General features: G+C 45.1%; 1 protein-coding gene across 2 annotated transcripts in view; it reads right to left on the bottom strand.

Moving 5' to 3' along the window:
- Positions 1-15,295, bottom strand: part of LOC122541970 (uncharacterized) — a 60,497-nt gene that overhangs the window by 21,626 nt on the left and 23,576 nt on the right. Inside the window, exon 2 of one of the 2 annotated variants that reach the window (XM_043679264.2) lies at positions 8,124-8,226. The exons of the other annotated variant lie outside the window; for it this stretch is intronic. The gene's annotated coding sequence lies outside the window, so the exon portion shown is untranslated. The remainder of the gene's footprint in view (positions 1-8,123; positions 8,227-15,295) is intronic. 2 annotated transcript variants of the gene reach the window in all.

The following is a 15,295-nucleotide window of genomic DNA, read 5'->3' on the forward strand; positions in this document are numbered from 1 at the left end:
CTTCCTCATCTGTATGTAAGTATACTAGTGAGAGTAGGTCATGTCTTTTTGTGGCTAGTTGATGTTCATATATCCAGGTGGCTAGTTTTCTGCCTGTTTGTCCAATGTAGTATTTGTTACAGTTCTTGCAAGGTATTTTGTAACTGACATTAGTTTTGCTTGTTGTCTGTATAGGGTCTTTCAAGTTTATTAGCTGCTGTTTTAGTGTGTTGGTGGGTTTGTGGGCAACCATGATGCCAAGTGGTCTGAGTAGTCTGGCAGTCATTTCCGAGATGTTTTTGATGTAGGGGAGAGTGGCTAGGGTTTCTGGATGTGTTTTGTCTGGTTGTTGGGGTTTATTGCTGAGAAATCAGCAGACTGTGTTCATTGGGTGCCTATTCTTTTTGAATACACTGTATAGGTGATTTTCCTCTGCTCTTTGTAGTTCCTCTGTGCTGCAGTGCATGTTGGCTCATTGAAATAATGTTCTAATGCAGCTTCATTTGTGGGTGTTGGGATGATTGCTTCTGTAGTTCAGTATTTGGTCTGTAGGTGTTGCTTTCCTGTAGACGCTGGTTTGAAGTTGCCCATTGTCTGTTCACTGTACTGCGACATCTAGGAATGACGGTTTTGTTGTTGTTTTACTCCTCTTTAGTGACTTTTATGGCAGTAAAGGTATTGTTGATGGTCACCACAGGAAACGACATCACTAACCCAAGGAAACCTAAACACATAAATAAAAAGCAGCCATACCACCAGTGCTTCACCACCGGCTCACTGATGATGTTACCTAGTATGGTGACGAAACATCTGAAAACAAACCTACCAGCTCAGCAAGCAAATTTACAACCTAATCCTGAACCTGAGCTATAAATCTTATCAAAACTCACTATCTTTTAATATATTCAGTAATTTAAAATGACGCTAGAGCCTGGTGACACTGATCATTTATCACCATTTATATTTTAAAACTACATGTGTGACATTAAATTATTGAATTCAGTTCAGTCATTCTATTTATAGACAATAGACAATAGGTGCAGGAGAAGGCCATTCTGCCTTTGGAGCCAGCACCACCATTCATTATGATCATCCTCAATCAGTATCCTGTTCCTGCCTTATCCCCATAACCCTTGATTCCACCATCCTTAAGAGCTCTATGCAACTTTTTCTTGAAATGAAATGTGACTTTTTCCAGCAATGCTCAAATGGTAAACGTATGATAATGTGGATGCCAGGGGGGGATAGTAAAAAGGCAAAAAGAGAGGGGAATGGAGCAAATAAAAGTGGGTCTCAAAGGTTAATTGGAATTGCAGATTAATAGCAAAACTAGCTGCAAAAATCCTGGGCTGAATTTTACAAGATGCCATGGTGCAATCTCACCCCAGAATGGCTAACACAACATTGCACACCCGTTCAGAGGAGTAACGGTCACTTCATGGTTGGATGGCCAGCAGATCTGTGGTCTCAGCAGTGCCAGGCAGGTGAAATGCCCACTGCTGGGAGTGCAGGTGACCTCCAATGGATACAGCTGCTAGTTCCGACCACCATAGTCAGTGAGAGGCTGAGGGAGGAGTTGGAGATGTGAGGGAGTGGCCTCAGGCAGATGACAGGTGCCAGCAAGGGGTGACGGGACAGGGTGAGCTGGAAGGGTTTGAAAGGCTGGAGTTGGGTGTGAGGGGTGGCAGAAGAGGATAAAGAGAGCAATATTTCTTGGGGAGGACATCGGGGTATGGTCAAGGGGTGGGGCATGAATGAGGGTGTTCGGGGCATGACCCATGAAGGGGGTCCTGCCTTTTTTGGCCCAACATCAGCTAAAGCCACCTGCTTCCCTTGTGGCCAACCTCATGACAGGAGGGGAAAAGTCCCAGCATTGAGTCACCCATTGACCCACACCAGTCAGGGTTAGGGTTTGGCAGGTAGATAGCAGGAAGACTGGTCACTGGATTTTGTAAGACCTCCAACTCTGAGCCTACCACAAAATTAAAGAACAAATTTAGTCATTTTTAAGAAACAAAACTGTCAGCTTTCTAACTCACAACAAGCTCGGTCATTTTTTTCTTAATTCATTCACGGGATGAGGTTAGGGATTGTCGATCCCTAATTGTCCAGAGGGCAGTTAAGAGTCAACCAATTTGCTATGGGTCTGGAGTCACATGTAAGCCAGACCAGGTAAGGATAACCTCAGTGTTGCATTGGAACCATTGAAAGTACAGGAGGCAGAGGTCATCCGGTCCTCTTAGAGTCAGTGCTGGCTCTTTCGGGAATGAATCCATTTCCTTGCTCTCTCCCACTAATCTTATACATATTTCTGTCCATTGATGCCCCTTAAGATCATAAAACCGTAGGAGCAGACATTAGGCTATTCAGCGCATCAAGTCTGCTCCACCATTCAATCATGGCTGATAAGTTTCTCAACCCCATTTTCCTGCTTTCTCCCGTAACCCTTGATTCCCTTGATACTCAAGAACCTATCTTTCTCAGTCTTATATATACTCAATGACCTGGCCTCCACAGCCTTCCGTGGCAATGAATTCCATAGATTCCCCACTCTCTGGCTGAAGAAGTTTCTCCGTATCTCCATTCTAAAAGATTTTCCCTTTATTCTAAGGCTATGCCTTCGGGTCCATGTCTCTGCTATCAATGGAAACATCTTCCCAACATCTACTCTGTCCAGGCCATTCAGTATTCTGTAAGTTTCAATTAGACCCCACCTCATCCTTCTAAACTCCATCACGTATAAACCTAGAGTCCTCAAACGTTCCTCATATGTTAAGCTTTTCATTCCTGCGACGATTCTCATAAACCTCCTCTGAATACGCTCCACGGCCAGTACATCCTTCCTGAAATATGGGGCCTAAAACTACACCCTTCGGTCCAACCCCTCTATGCCGACCAGATATCCTGACCCAATCTAGCCCCACCTGTCAGCACCCGGCCCATATCCCTCTAAACCGTTCCTGTTCATATACCCATCCAAATGTCTCTTAAATGTTGCAATCGTACCAGCCTCCACCATTTCCTCTGGCAGCTCATTTCATACACGTACCACCCTCTGTGTGAAAAGGTTGCCCCCTTAGGTCTCTTTTATATCTTTCCCTTCTCACCCTAAACCTATGCCCTCTAGTTCTGGACTCCCCGACCCCAGGGAAAAGACTTTGTCTATTTATCCTATCCATGCCCCTCATGATTTTGTGAACCTCTATAAAGTCACCCCTCAGCCTCCGACGCTCCAGGGAAAACAGCCCCAGCTTGTTCAGCCTCTCCCTTTAGCTCAAATCCTCCAACCCAGGCAACATCCTTGTAAATCTTTTCTGAACCCTTTCAAGTTTCACAACATTTTTCCAATAGGAAGGAGACCAGAATTGCACGCAATATTCCAATAGTGGCCTAACCAATATCCTGTACAGCCGCAACATGACCTCCCAACTCCTGTACTCAATAATCTGACCAATAAAGGAAAGCATACCAAATGCCTTCTTCACTATCCTATCAACCTGCGATTCCACTTTCATGAGCTATGAACCTGCACTCCAAGGTCTCTTTGTTTAGCAACACTCCCTAGGACCTTATCATTAAGTGTATAATGGTAAGATTTGCTTTCCCAAAATGCAGCACCTCGCATTTATTTGAATTAAATTCCATCTGCCACTTCTCAGCCCATTGGCCCATGTAATCTGAGGTAACCTTCTTCGCTGTCCACTACACCTCCAATCTAGATCATTAACATATAAAGTGAAAAGTTGTGGTCCCATTACTGAACCTTGTGGGACACCACTTGTCACCAGCTAACATCCTGAGAAAGACCCTTTTATCCCCACTCTCTGCTTTCCGCCAGACAGCCAAGCTTCTATCCAAGCTAGCACCTGCCTCTGACACCATGGGCCCTTATTTTACTCAATAGCCTTCTATGCAGCACCTTGTCAAAGGCCTTCTTAAAGTCCAGGTAGATAACATCCATTGGCTCTCCTTGGTCTAACCTGCTCATTACTTCCTCAAACAATTCTTACAGATTTGACAGGCATGACGTCCCCTTGATGAAACCATGCTGACATTGCCCTATTTTACCATATGCTTTCAAGTGTTCAGATGGATTCCAGGATCTTACCCATGACAAAGGTTAAGCTAATCGTTCTGTAATTTTCCATCTTTTGCCTTACTCCCTTTTTAAACAGGGGTGTCACATTAGCGATTTTCCAGTACTCTGCAAAGCTCCCTGATTCTTGCAATTCCTGAAAGATCACCACTAACGCCTCCACTCTCTTCAGCTATCTTCCTTAGAACTCTGGGGTGTAGTCCATCTGGTCCAGGTGATTTATCCACCTTCACGTCTTTCAGTTTTTCTAGCACTTTCTCCTTGGTGATGTCCACCATACTCAGCTCTGCCCCCTCAGTCTCTCGAATATTTGGGATATTACTCATGTCTGCCACCATGAAGACTGAAATGAGGTAATTATTCAGTTCCTCAGCCATTTCCTTGTTCCCCACTACTATCTCTCCAGAGTCATTTTCCAGTTCACTTCTGCCTCCCTTTTGCCCTTTATATATTTGAAAAATCTCTTACAGTCTTTGTTTATATTACTGGCTAGTTTACCCTCATATTTAATCTTCTCCCTCTGTTGGTCTTTGTAAGCTTCCCAATCCTCTGGTTTCCCACTGCTCTTTGCCACATTATATGCTTTCTCTTTTGCTTTAATGCTACCCCTGACTTCCCTGGTCAGCAATGGTTGCCTCATCCTCCCTGTCCTTGCTTCTTTATCCTCGGGATGAATCTCTGCTGTATCTCCTGAATTGCTCCCAGAAACTCCTGCCATTGCTGTTCCACTGGCTTTCCTGCTAGGCTCCTCTCCTGGTCAGTCCTAACCAGCTCCTCCCTCATGCCTCTGAAGTTGCCTTTATTCAATTGTAACACCATTACTTTTGATTCTCTCTTCTCCCTCTCAAATTGCAGAGTAAATGCAATCATATTATGATCACTGCCTCCTAAGGGTTCCTTCACCTTAAGCTCCCTTATCAAGTCTGCCTCATTGCACAACACTAAATCCAGTATTGCCTGTTCCCTAGTGGGCTCCACCACAAGCTGTTCCAAAAAGCCATCTCATAGACATTCCATAAATTCCTTTTCTTGCAGTCCATTACTAACCTGTTCTACCCAGTCCACCTGCATATTGAAATCCCCCATGATCACTGTAACTTTGCCTTTCCTTCACTTCTTTTCTCTCTCTTGGTATATCTTGTGCCCCAGCTCCTGATTACTGTTTGGAGGCCTGTACCTAACTCCAACTATGGTTTTTTCAACCTATGTGGTTCCTCAATTCTACCCACACAGATTCTACACCATCTGACCCTACCTTGTTTCTTACTATTGACTTAATTTCATTTCTTACTAATAAGGCTACCCCACCCCTTTAAAGGGTCCTATTGAGGACCCCAGTTTCCTTTCAGTCAACGTGTTCTATATCCTAACCCCGTGTTGTATCCAAAACAAAACCATCTTCAAGTTTAAGAAAGGAATTTTCACAATAAACAGAAGCAGCCAGGGTGTGGGTGAGAGGCAGAGCCGAGTCACTCTGTAATGACCTACCGAGTGGAATAGCTTGTCCAGAGGAACCAGTGAAGGGTCTGAGAGGCTTGTGGAAAACCCCCAGACCCCCAGAGAGGAGCAGGTATCATCAGCATGCTCAGGGCAACAGGTAATAAAGCTGAGAGCGTAGGCAGGCTGCAGAGCCCATGACTGTTCTGAACTCAATCAATAAATTTACAATCGGTGAAGCAATATGTATTAGTAAGTCTCTCAGCCCTTCGGGACTGTTCCACCATTTACTGATCTGATTACTCTACCATCTCACCTATGACCCCCCCCCCCCCCCCCCCCCCCCCCCCCCCACACATGAACAATTATGAAGAATCTGCCATTTTCAAAGACTCTTTTCAGAAGGCACAGTTTCAAAGACTCTCAAAGATAAAGACGTAGGGATTCTATGATTCTATGACTTCCAAGTCCACGTCCACTGTCTCTTAAGGAAGACGGTGGCTCAATGGTCAGCACTGCTGCCTCACAGCACCAGGGACCCAGGTTTGATTCCAGCCTCAGGTGGCTGTCTGTGGAGTTTGCACATTCTCCCCGTGTCTGCGTGGGTTTGCTCTGGGTGCTCCAGTTTCCTCCCACAGACCAATGATGTGCAGGTGACATAAACTGACCATGTTAAATTGCCCATAGTGTTCAGGGATGTGTAGGTTAGGCGCATTCTTCAGGGGGAAATGTAGAGTAGTAGGGTAGGGTAGGGGAATGGGTCTAGGTGAGTTACTCTTTGGAGGGTCGGTGTGGATTTGTTGGGTCGAATGGCTTGTTTCATTCTATGCATTCTGCTAAGACACTTCCAAAACGTGTTTGTCAGATGTACATTGTGATACATTGGTTTGTTGCAAAAGACTTGAATCATTTACCCTTTCCCTACTCCACCCCCAATGGCACTGACTCTATGTCTTGGAGGGAAGTGTACAGCAGCAAGAGTATGACCAGGTGACCATACTCTGTGTCCAAACGTGGGCAGCAATGTGATGCCAGAGCTCTTTCACTATGGAAGCCTTCGCTACCATCCTTCCCAACAGCCATGCAGTGAAAGGATACTGGAGACCCAGTTAGGGTTGGGGTTAACCTCCTGATTGATTCCCCCTCTCTTGCAACTTACCCCTCCCAATTCCAAACTCTCTCTCAGAGAGGTGCATTAGATCCCTCTCCAAACTCTTCACTGGAAAGGGGAGAAAGTTCCTTGGGTGGGGTAGTTTGGGGGGCAGGAGGAAAGAATTGTATCAATGCAACTCGGGCATTTAGTGCAGTGGCAGCTGGGTATCTGCATCAAAGTAACAACGGAGAAGAATTGCGAGGTGATAGGATTGAGTGGTGGCGGCAGTAAGAGGGGTTCAATTGGGTGAATGGGGGAGGAGGTGGAATGGGGAAGAAGAGACAGGATTAGGGGAAGAGAGGGGGAATGGGGGATAAGAGGGGGATTGGAGTAAGAGAGAGGAAATAGGGAGAAGAGGGGGTATTAGGGGAAGAGGGGGGATGGCAGAGAAGGGAGGGGATTGAGGGGAAGGGGGAATGGGGAGAAGTGGGTTTTGGGGGAAGAGACAGGGGGAAGGAGGGGAGAGGAGAGAGGATTAGAGGAAGAGAGAAGGGGAATAGGGAGAAGAGAAGGGATTAGGGGAAGAAAGAGGGGGAATAGAGAGAATGGGTTTTAGGAGGAAGGGGGGGAATGGGGAGACAGGTGAAATGGAGTAGGGGTAATGGGGGTGGACAGAGGGGTAATGGGGGAACAGTAAGAAAGGGTAATGAGGCAAATTGGGGAAAGGTGAGTTAGGGTGAAGGGGAGGTAGAAATGGGGGAAGAGAGAGGGGGAATAGGAAGAAAGGGAATGGGAGAAGAGAGGGAAATTGGGGAGAAGGAAGAAGGGGGAAAGAGGCAGAATGAGGGAGAGGTGAGTTAGGGTGAAGAGGGAAGAAAGGGAATGGGAGAAGAGAGGGAAATTGGGGAGAAGGAAGAAGGGGGAAAGAGGCAGAATGAGGGAGAGGTGAGTTAGGGTGAAGAGGGAATGTGGAAATGGGGGAGAGGGGAAATGGGGGGAAGAGAGGGTAATGGCTGTGGACAGAGGGGGAATGGGTAGAAGGGGAATTAGATTAGATTCCCTACAGTATGGAAACAGGCCCTCTGCCCAACAAGTCCACACCAATCCTCCAAAGAGTAACCCACCCAGACCTATTCCTCTACCTTATATTTACCCCTGACTAATGCACCTAACATTACAGGCAATTTAGCATGGCCAGTACACCTAACCTGCGCACCTTTGGACTGTGGGAGGAAACTGGAGCACCTGGAGGAAACCTACACATGTGGGAGGAATGGGGAGAGAGATGGAAATGGTGTGACAGGAATGAGGTGAAGATGGGTAATGGGAGCATAGAGGTAGGAATGGGAGAGAGAAGAGGGGGAAGGAGGTAATTCCTATTTTTAAAGTGGCTGCTAACACCTCTCCCAGGAAAACAGGCACACACAAAGCAAGCACACATTGAACTTCCAGAGTGAGGAAGGATAATTAAGGCAGAGAGAAAAACGCCAACTGTACCAAAGTGAAGGTGGCACTCACACTCTTCAAGGAACCACTCCAACTGGCACATGAAGAGTTGGGTTCTGCTGGTTGCCGCCGTCGCCGTGCCCAGACGATCTCCGTAGTGAACCATGAACAGTGGCTAGGAGGGAGGGAGAGAGGGGCCAATAAGACTCTGCTGAGAACTCAATTAGAAGTGAAATCTCCAAGCGTAGCCCCCACCACGTCAACGGGGACAACCCCCACAATGACGTAAAGCCAACACTCTATCGTCATGGGGTTGTGACGTCACCCAGCTGCTTCACCCCTACCCTTTGTTTTTTGTCACATTCAAAACTTTCCAATCTTTTCTCTTTCTGAGTGGAGTTCACTCTTTGTAAACTCTTCCCCTTACCCTTTACCCCCCCTCTTTACAACAAGAGCACAGCTCAGCGCCCCCTCCCTGACCCATCATCATGGCCCTTTAAGTCATTATTGTGTCATTTTTGTTTAATCATTAAACAAAATGAAACATTAAGGGAGGGCAAAGTTTTGCATTTACCTGGCCTCCAGTGTCCTTAGCTTTTCACACACGTGCGCAGATAGTTTGGTGTTGAACATCACTTAATTCTTTTCTCGAATGCCAACCTCACAATATTTGATCCAAACATCTATTTGGTTTTGGTGAGGTTGGGTGAGGGGTTGTGGGGGGGGAGGGGGGGAGAGATGGGGGGGCTGCATAATTAATGATATGATAATCAGGAAATTGATGATGTCACCAGGGGCTGTCACAAAGTGGAACCTTGCTGTGAAAGTTACTGAGTTAGAATCAGGCACCTGATTGCCCCAATTCCAGGTGGGATACCCCAAATCATGAACTCCTTGGGCATGAGCTGATTCCCCTTCTGTATTCACCCTGCTCTCTTGGTAATTAACAAAGGGCCCCTTCCCTTATGAGCATCTCTCTCCCAGACACAAATATATTTACCTTTTAAAAGGAACCCATTTAATCAATAAGGTGGGTTTATTAGTTACTAAACAGGAGAAGAAATACTATCGCAATAGACAGGAATAAGAAGCAAGTCAAACAATTATATGGATCAATCTCTGCATCATTTGAGAAGAGTATATAATAGAACGTAGAATCTCTACAAGAGGCCATTCGGCCCATTATGTCTGCACCAACACTCCAAAGAGCATCCTACCACCCCCACCCAGACATTTTTTTTAAAAAAGACCATGGTTAACCCACCTAACCACATCTTTTCCCCTTACATGGCCAATCCACCCTAACCTGCCCATCTTTGGACTGTGGGAGGAAACCAGAGCAAACCCGTGCAGACATGCAAACTCCACCCAAATAGTTGCCTAAGGTGAGAATCAAACCCAGGTCCCTGGCACTGTGAGGTAGCAGGGCTAACCACTTTGTCACAGTGCCAGCCTACTTTGTGGCACTTACATTGGATGGTGCCAGTAGCATTGAAATTGGCCTGGTCCCGTTTGACAATGACTGACTAGTGATACTCAGACTTACGAGTATCTATCTCTTTTACCTGTAGCGCAGGGGTGTTTTAATGGCTGTACTCAAGCTGTGCTCTTTACAGCATAATACTCCACACATTAGCACATCAGGCTAACACATACTGACCAGTGGTTGTGTTTTTAACCAACAAAACCAGAAATTGCTGGAGAAGCACAGAAGGTCTGGCAGCATCTATGGAGAGAGAAACAGAGTTAACCTTTTGAGTCTTGTATGGCTTGTCCTCAGAAAACTTCTTCAGTTCCAAAAAAAAATCATTGGATTTGAGCTATAAACTGTGTTTTTCTCTTCACATATCATCTGAGTTTCTCCAGCATTTTCTGTTTTTTATTTTAAGATTTCCAACATTCACAATATTCTGCTTTTGTGCTATGTGTTGGAATAGTCGAGTCCAGAGGCAACAAAGGCACAGACGAGGGTACACAAAAGGTTATACGCTGATTAAATGAGTGAGCCAAATTATGACAGGAGTTAAACCATGACGATATCTGATTTGCATCTGAGATAAATTGCATTAATTCCTTCTTGTTGAGAAATCTGGAACGCTGAAGTAAATGGAGGTTGAGAGGTGACTTCATAGAGCTTTATAAAATCAAAAGGAGTATCGATAGGGTTAATGGTAGTTGCCTTTTCCCTAGGGTGGGGATTTCAAGCCTAGGGGGCATATTTTTAAGGTGAGACAAGAGAGAGATTTAAAAAAGACACGAGGGGCAACATTTTAACGCAGAGGGTGGTTCGCGTGTGGAATAAACATTCTGAGGAATTGGTGGATGCGGACACATTTGCAATGTTTAAAAGACGTTTGGAGCGATACAAGAATAGGAAAGGTTTGGAGAGATATGGGCCAGGAGCAGGCAAGTGGGACTAGATTACTTTGGGATTATGTTCAGCATTGACTGATTAGACCAAAGCGTCTGTTTCCGTGTTGTATGACGGTGTGACTTGTACACAGGTCACTAAAACTACACGATTGACAATCCTGATGTTACACTGAGAATTCAAAAATAAAACTTACTGAATCACAAGAGAGGTTGAGCTGGTTATAATTTTCTGCAAGGACTGTACTAGAGAGGTAGAAATGTACTGTCACTACTTTTTAATATCAAATGAATCCCCACTTTTCTTTTGATATTTGCAATATACAAACATCAACTCAGGTTCGTTAATTAACCGCCCTATGGTTTAAGTCTAGTTAAAGCTCTCAACTGTTTAAATTCGGTGTTTTCTGATTGTTATGTGACAGCAGGCATGTTGTATTTTTATTGCAGTTGCATTGTGAATGTCTCTAATTCTGCCAGCAGAGGTTGCTGTTTATCAGTTCATGCATACAAGACTGCTCCGAACACATGGAACAAATCCAACGTTTCTGCTTCAGATTGCACCCTCGCTGGAATTGGGGCAGTTTAATTTCAGATTGTAAGAGTACCTGGAACTGATTTAGAAGCTGGGGTCAAAAGCAGACGTTTGTAGATTGAATACTGGAAAGTCTGGAGGGTGTCAAAGGCTGGATGCTCAGCAACATGGGCTAAAGTTACGGAAGAGATTAGAAAACCTGGGATGATTTTTGTTCATTCATGGGATGTGGGCATCACAGGTACAGGTCGTTCTGCTGTAACACGCGTTTCGTTAATGCTGTAACGCGATTGACGCACTGGGGACACTGTACTAAAGCACAAACTTTTAAAATGTGTGCTGGCTGTAACACAGTGACATCGCCAACTTTAAGTGCTGTTTCTAAAGCGCGATTTTTCTATAGCGCGGGGGCTGCAGAAGAACACAACCATCGCATTATCAAGGAACTACCTGTAGACTAACATCTATTGCCCATCCCTGGTTACTATTGAAAAGGTGATTGTCAGCTGGTTTTTTGAACAACCATATAATGCATGTGGTCTAGGGACACACCACAGGGTTGTTAGAGAGGGAGGGCAGATTTTTGACCCAGTGACACTGAAGGAGCGGCGATATTTTTCCAAGCCAGAATGGTGTGTGATTTGGAGGGGAACTTGCAGGTGGTGGTGTTCCCATGTATCTGCTGCCCTTGTCCTTCTAGAGGGTAGAATTCATTGGTTTGGAAGGTGCTTTTGAAGGAGGCATGGTGAATTGTTACAGTGCATCTTGCTGATGGTACACACTGCTGCTATTAGTGGTGGTGGGAGTGAATGTTGAATGGGTTATGTCCCCATTAATTATTTTATCTTCTGCGTTGACCTCTGAGGTTCATTGTGGGGAGGTCCACACGTAGCAGTGACTTCTGAAATTGGATGTAAATACTGCAAAAGGTGTAGGCATGGCAATCACCATTTGCAGACTCTTGGAGTTACTACACACATACATGCTCCTTAGAAGGAACGTTGGTGATGAAGTGCCAATCAAGTGGGCTGCTTTGTCCTGGATGGTATCAAGCATCTTAGCTGCATCCATGGACAATGTTCCATCACACTCCTGACTTGTGCCTTTTGGATGGTGAACATGCATTGGGGAGTCAGGGGGTGAGGTATTTGCAATCTTAGACCAAAGGAGATCAGAAGAGCATCAATAGGTCTGGAGGTGGATAGTAATAGAGTCAAAATGTCAGTGGATTAGTAAAGCAAAGATCTAGACTGGTGGCCCGGGATTGGGATTCAAACCCCATTCTGTCAGCTGATGAATTAGATTCCCTACAGCATGGAAACAGGCCCTTTGGCCCAACAAGTCCACACCGACCCTCCGAAGACTAACCCACCCAGACCTATTCTTCAACCCTATATTTACCCCTGACTAATGTACCTAACACTATGGGCAATTTAGCATGACCAATTCACCTGACCTGCACATCTTTGGATTGTACGAGAAAGCCAGAGAAAACCTATGCAGATGCAGGGAGAATGTACAAACTCCACACAGCCAGTCACCCAAGGTGGGAATCCCGAACCAGGTCTCTGGCACTGTGAGGCAGCAGTGCTAACCACTGAGCCACCATGCCGCCCTAGAGTGGTGTTAGGTAATAAAGATGGAAACATGGAAAGTAGGAGCAAGAGACCATTCAGCCCTTTACATCTGCTCCTATCTGGAATTAGAAGCTAGTCTCAATGACAATGACCATGCCAGTTATCACAGTTTGTTAGAAAAACCCATTTGGTTCACTCATATACCAATTAGGAAATTAAATCTGCCATTTTAACTTGGATTGGCCTACATGTGACTCCAGACCCATAGCTGTGTGTCTTAATTGCCCCCTGAAATAGCAGTTCAAGGGTAATTACAGGTGGAATGCCATTGATGACCACATCCCAGGAAAGAGTTATGAATGAGAAAGAATGAGCTGCCAGAGGAAGTGGTGAAGGCTGGTACAATTGCAACATTTAAGAGTCATTTGGATGGGTATGTGAATAGGAAGGGTTTGGAGGGATATGGGTCAGGTGCTGGCAGGTGGGACTAGATTGGGTTAGGATATCTGGTCGGCATGGACGGGTCTGTACATCTCTATGACTCTAAGTGCCCAGAACTACAATGGTACAATCAAACTGTTTACTTTAGCAGGAGGGACATGAATCAGATGGTACAGGTTTAATGGCTTGTGACCAGAGAACAAGGGAGAGAAGAGAAGTTTCTTTTCTTTTGCACTTATGATTTGGAATGTACTGCCTAACAGGATTATGCACTATGATGGAAGTCATTTTCAAGAATAGCAGCTTTCATATAATGCTTAACATCATTACATTCTATAAGAGCACTGTGGCTGTACCTACATCACACAGACTGCAATGGTTCAAGGCAGCAGCTTACCATCATGGGTTAGGGATGGGCAACAAATACTGGCCTTGTTTGTAGGTCAGCAAACACACTGAGTGATACATGGATGAGATTTAGTTTGAGATAGGATACAGGCAACAGAACTTAGCATGAGCTCAGTACAGAAGCTGAAGGTTGGCCGGGAGAGTGTTGTAATAGACAAGTCTAATCGCTGTAATATTAGGTCGAGATGTTGTAATATCAAGTCTAAGTGTTGCAATAGTAAGTCTAGATGTTGTAATTTTGAGTCTAAATGTTGTAATATCAAGTCTAGTCATTGTAATATCAGGTCTCGATGTTGTAATATCAAGTCTAAGTGTTGCAATATCAAGTCTAGATGTTATAATAACAAGTTTAGCTGTTGTAATATTGAGTCTAAATGTTGTACTATCACATTTAGTCATTGTAATAGCAGGTCTAGAGTTTGTAATATCTCGAGTCTAAAGGTATTGTGAGGGTTTCAGCAGCAGCTGAGCTGACCAGAGTGGGGTTATGTTTCCAAGATGGAAATGGGGGCTCTTCTGGGTATTGCTGTTAGGTGGTTGAATGCAGCTGTGAGGTTGCAAACAATCTGGTGGGTTGCCAGGAAGAGGGATTAGATTAGATTCCCTACAGTATGGTAACAGGCCCTTCGGCCTTACAAGTCCACACCGGCCCTCCTAGGAGTAACCCACCCAGACCCATTCAACTATTCTATATTTATCCCTGACTAATGTACCTAGCACTATGGACAATTTAGCATGGCCAATTCACCTGACCCGCACATCTTTGGATTGTGGGAGGAAACCGGAGCACCCGGAGGAAACCCAGGCAGACATGGGGAGAATGTGCAAACTCTACACAGACAGTCGCCCGAGGCAGGGATCAACCCTGGGTCCCTGGTGCTGTGAGACAGCAGTGCTAACCACTGAGCCACCCTTTCCTCTTAGTGATGGAAATATGGATTTCAAGACCATGTGGAGTGACAGATTGGTCACAGTTCAGAAGAAGAATCTTTGCCCTGTTATCTGGGCCGATTCTCTGTATGAATAGTTCCTGCCATCTCCCATAACCCCACACATTCTACCTTTCCACAAATTCTTTCCAAATGCCTCAAAACCTGTGTCCTTGGGGGGGTATTGCAGAACAAAGAGACCTTGGAGTGCAGGTTCATTGTTCACTGAAGGTGGAGTCGCAGGTAGACATGGTAGTGAAGAAGGTAATGATGCTTGGTACACTTGCCTTTATTGGCCAATTGTTTGAGTGAAGGAGTCTGGATGTCATGTTGCAGCTGCACAGGATATTCGCAATGTCACATTTGGAATACTGTATTCAATTCTGTTCTCCCTGCTGTAGGAAAGATATTGTGTAACTTAAAAGGGTGCAGAAAAGATTTACAAGGATGTTGCCATGGTTGGAAGGTTTGAGCTATAGGGAGAGGCTGAATAGACTGGCGTTATTTTCCCTGGAATGTCAGAGGTTGAGGGGTGACCTGATCAGGGCTTATAAATCACGAGGCGCATGGATAGGATGAATAAGTCAAGATCTTTTTCTCAGGATAGGGCAATCAAAAACGAGAGGGCATAGGTTTAAGGTGAGAGGGGAAAGATTTAAAAGAACAACTTTTTCACATAGAAGATGGTATGTGTACGGAATGAGCTGCCAGAGGAAGTGATGGAGGCTGGTACAGTTACAATATTTAAAAGGAACCTGGATGGGTACATGAATAGGAAGGATTTGGAGGAATACAGGCCAAATGCTGGCAAATAGAACTGGATTCATTTGAGATATCTGGTCGGCATGGATGAGTTGGACCAAAGGGTCTGTTTCAGTGCTGTACATCTCTATGATTGAACCTGCCTCCACCATACTCTCTCAGGCAGCATATTTCAGAGTCTAACTACACACTGCATAAAAAAATATTCCCCTCATGTCTGTG

Source organism: Chiloscyllium plagiosum, unplaced genomic scaffold (assembly GCF_037043375.1).
Source record: "Chiloscyllium plagiosum isolate Xiang-an unplaced genomic scaffold, Cpla_swu_hap1 HiC_scaffold_33, whole genome shotgun sequence".
NCBI lineage: Eukaryota > Metazoa > Chordata > Chondrichthyes > Orectolobiformes > Hemiscylliidae > Chiloscyllium > Chiloscyllium plagiosum.